Source organism: Sapajus apella, unplaced genomic scaffold (assembly GCF_009761245.1).
Source record: "Sapajus apella isolate SASKATOON/1434 unplaced genomic scaffold, GSC_monkey_1.0 scaffold81, whole genome shotgun sequence".
NCBI lineage: Eukaryota > Metazoa > Chordata > Mammalia > Primates > Cebidae > Sapajus > Sapajus apella.
Genome location: NW_022437021.1, coordinates 3,283,487 through 3,288,030, shown reverse-complemented (window position 1 = coordinate 3,288,030; position 4,544 = coordinate 3,283,487). Strand labels below are relative to the sequence as shown.

At 33.0% G+C, this 4,544-nt stretch overlaps 1 pseudogene; it reads left to right on the top strand.

Annotated features, from left to right (window-relative positions):
* Positions 1 to 2,789: 2,789 nt before the first annotated feature.
* Positions 2,790 to 3,402, top strand: LOC116533279 (annotated as a pseudogene).
* The last annotated feature ends 1,142 nt before the right edge of the window (positions 3,403 to 4,544 follow it).

Here is a 4,544-nt window from a genome sequence, read left to right as displayed (position 1 = left end):
TTCCAGGTTATCACAAACAAGAGGCATTGCCTGTGTGTGTACACAGGTATCACAGCTTGGTCTAATCTCATTAAATCCACTCTATAGGGAGGAATTGTTGCATTACTGCCTATTAGCCTCTCTCAGTTTTCATCAAAGACTCACTGGTAACAATTGTTGGCATAAAAAATTCCCCAAAGCAAAAAGTTTATTCTGTAAGTATCATTTCATTAGGAATTTACATGTAAAACAACAAAATCATAACATGTTTTATTATTTACTAACATCCATTTAACTATTTCATCCAAGTAGTTCAAAGTAATTAAACAGTTTAAAAATAGATAGAAGTCAAATTTCCCTTAAGAAATCCAATTTTAAATATTATAAGCATATGTCTGGTATGTTTATAAGGAAACTGATTTACAGTATTTACTAGCTAATTGATCTTAAATCTGATGTATATCTTATCACATCAAAGGTAAATTGAAAAGTGAATATATAACTAGTTTATCTTTTTATCTTTGGATAATTTTTTCTCTAGACTCTGACTAAAAACGTAATTTGCATGATTTTCTATCAGTCTGTTTATTAGGGGACTTAATGCCCTCATAATGTGATTTACTCAACATGGACAATTATGTATATCTTGAGCATTCCTATTCACATATGTGTTTTTGGGACTTTCTGAAAGATAACCCCATGCCATGTTAATTAGACCAAAATTTAAAATCCCACTAGGAACATAAGGTCATGTTCCCAAAATTCATCTAATTTCCTTCCTTGGCGTATATACAAGAAGATTTACCATGCATCTACATGCATTAATGAAACTTTTAGACAAAATAATCTTGTTATTCATTCTTCGTGTAAGGCAACTTTGTCTAGAAAAACATTAACCTCTTTCAGCAGTCACAGTAATGCTTCAATCATTCTTGGAAGGCTTAATATGAACATAACTCATGTGTCTGTGTGTGACTTATTCCTTCATAAAAATATTTTAAAAATTATTACATTGCTTAGTAGGAAGTTGGATGAGAAGCACCTCCAGGAGCCTCCTGAATAGTACAGTGATCTCTTCAGAGGGTATTATAGTGTACTCCCTTCTAATATTATGTAGCAATTTATATCTCCTTCTGTTTGGCGCCACTATGTCATTTCCACTGGAATTAGATTTACAAGTTATTTTTTTAGATTATTTTGGTGGTATACAATTAAGTTTTTATGTTCTCTTGCTTTTGGTAATTTTTGTTCTTTGTTTTTTGTGGATTTGTGGATGTTCATATAAGTTAACTCCTATAATTATCAAAATTCCTTAGGATAATGTGGTAATCTTCTTATTGCATTTTGCATTCCCCTTCTTCAATTTAGGGTAACTGGCCCTTAAGAATAAATGGATGCAAGATTTTAGGTATTTTTCTACCTCCTTGCATTTTCTTAGACTTGAGTTCAACCCTAATTTTGCATTTAGTTTGGTCTTTAAAGTATTTTACATTCTTGGGTTAGAAAGACTGTGAATGCTGAATAATGACCCACTCTCTTATATCAGGCTTACAGAATTCCAATTAAATTCATCTTGAAAAGGAAGAAAGTGCATAAAGAGAAGATTTCTAGATCTCCAGAACAATTCTTCTACCTTTGCATTGACTCAGTATAGCCATCTGTAATGAACTAAGGTTCAGCATTTTAAAAGACATGGCAACGCCAATTATAGTTACTGGGTTAAGCAAATAACTTTTCGGAAATAGAAAGGCATAACTCCATGGCTGTATCTTAGGGTGATATGTGCACTTATGAGATTTGTCATTATATCTATTAGACAACTCCCAAAGGAAATCTCTATGATGAGTTGTTTTCTATGCCATGAATGTATCCAGAGAAAAGTAATTTACTCCTTTGGTATGTTTCTGGAAACTTTCCTGCACTTTACTATTAAGGTGACCATGACAGTTATTACAATTTTGTTCTTTCTTTTCTTTGGCTGCCATCTTTTGCTCACCCAATATTGCAAGAAATAGCAATTGGACTTTTATGTCTTTGTTTCATAATTTTGTCTTCAAAGCAGATTCAAAGAAAAAATAGATGTAGAATTTCCAATAAATCTTTCTGATCCAATACAATAAATAATGCTACTACTCCCTGGATAAGCTGTGTAAATCAACTTCAGAAAATTATATTCTCATCTTAGACATGAAGTTATGAAGCATAAAACAACAACTGTTTTAAGGTAGAGGAACTAATTATATGCAAGAATGTGCTTGAAAATAAGCAGCAATCATGACAAATTATTTGTTTGTGTGTTGCAATCTAATCCTTCTTGGTTTCAGTGACCTTAGAGAGTTTATTGACACCCACATAATTTACTCTGGAAATAATGATATAACAAGCAAACCATTTTATTTTCTCTTTCTTAGCTGAGTGAATAAAGTCAACAAAAAGATTTTATTGTAACCATAGGAAGAGTCTGAGAATGAAATTTCTCTTTTTTTCCAAAAGATGTTCAAAACCTGAGATGTTGAGAGAGAAAACCTTATTATTTCAAATTTGTTATTTCCCAAAGGTTAAATAATGGGTGAATGGTTAATCTTAGAATATACAAGATGGTATGTTTCAAGGATTAGTCATTTTTGTCAGCTTCGCTATTTTTGGAGTGGCTTAAATCAAGGTATTGAATATAATTCTTACAAATGATGGCACAATGTTAAGACCAGTTAATTGCATAAAGTATTATAAGAATTCTCAGTTTGCCGGAGGTTTCCTGAGCTGGTGTTTCCACGTGTGGCATGAACCTGAGGATATCATGTTAGGAGGAGATGGGGGCTGCGGTGATTCTCGGGATCAGGAATTTCAACTAGAGAACGCAGCGGAATGGGAAACCAGCAAGATGAAGTCCTCTCCGGCTGCCAGACACCCCTCTACCAACAGCCTCCTGCGAGAGCAGATTAGTCTCTATCCAGAAATTAAGGGGAACTTTATTCATAAAGATGACAAGCTGCTGTCATTTCTAAAAGATGTGTATGTTGATTCCAAAGATCCTGTGTCTTGCAGGTAAAAGCTACTGAAACAGGTCGAGAGCCAAAGGAATTCAGATTGCCGAAAGGCCATCTCTTTGATATGATAAATATTAAGAACATTCCCAAAGGCAAAATTTCCATTGTAGAAGCATTGACATTTCTCAATAATCATAAACTTTGTCTAGAAACATGGACTGCTGAGAAAATAGCACAGGAATACCATTTAGAACAAAACCATTTTGAATTCTTAAATATTTTGTTACTTTTGAAGTCACGATCTTCCCTCCTGAAGACAAGAAAGTAATACAATCAAAATGAAGAAAATCACAAAAATTTTCTATGTGTAGTCCTCAACCTTCATCCTGTATATTTTCTCATTTTTCGCATATTCAATTATGTTAATTACCAAGTGTTCTCTCATTGTGCAGCATACTCTTAGTATTTATTGAGCTCCCTGACTTTTCAAGATTGCCATAGAAGGTATTTTGTTTTCTTTTAATTTGGTTTAGGCATATTTCATATGTACATGTCAGCATGACTAATCAGCACATCTGTACCTTTATTAAGAGTTAATTTGTTATTTTAGACACATCATAACAACTTTTAATTTGGTCATATGACACCTTTCAGAAATGTCCTGAATCCCTCATTTAAGTTTTACTTTCCAAGTTAGGTGTTTAGTTCATTCTTCATATGTGATAGTGAAAGCAAAAGCTTTCCTGACTCTTAAGACTGACGTTTTCTTGTTAGGGAAAGAGACTCGATAGCAAAGTAGGCTAATAGTATTTCCCAAATAAAGGCACACAGTAGAAAATAACGAATCAATAGAGTCTAATTAAAATTACTACTCCAGGGAATAAGAAGTATTGAGGATTTATTTTATTTTGAATTGGTTTTGATTATGGAATAATTGTCTTTACAGTTATAAAAGGTAATTAGTGTGTTTACAAAATGCTGAAAATTTCTGCTTTGACAAATAGGTAAGTCCTATAGCCTTCAGAGAGCCAGGCAGCAGTAGAAACTTTCAAAAAAGGAACATTTCTCTGAATTTAACATGGAAATAGAAAAATTTAAAGAATAATTAAATCAAAACATCATGGTAAATGAAATTTGGTAACTATGTATAGTTTCGGATATTAACCCTAGTTGAGACAAGAGAGAAAAAATACAAGTAGAAGCAGAGAACAGGGTCATTGGAAGGGACCTGAAAAATTGCCGCATCATCCATTTTAGCAAACTAACTAGCATGGCATGTACCAGTACTGGGATCTTGAGTGAGAGTATGTGAGTTTATTTAGCTCTGCTTAATATATTACTACTTGTGGGATCTTTGGGAGACTATATCCTCTTTGAGATTGAATTTCTTTTATAAAATGAGTATAATGCTACCTTACTTAAATTTAAGGGTTATCTGAAGATAAATGAAATAGTAAAGGACTACAAAGGACCAAGCAAATATGAATTATTTTTTGCAGTGGAGAAACAAGCACCTAGGGAGAATATGTGACCTAAGGTTTCTATAGTTTATGACCTAACCAGGACCAGAATTTAATT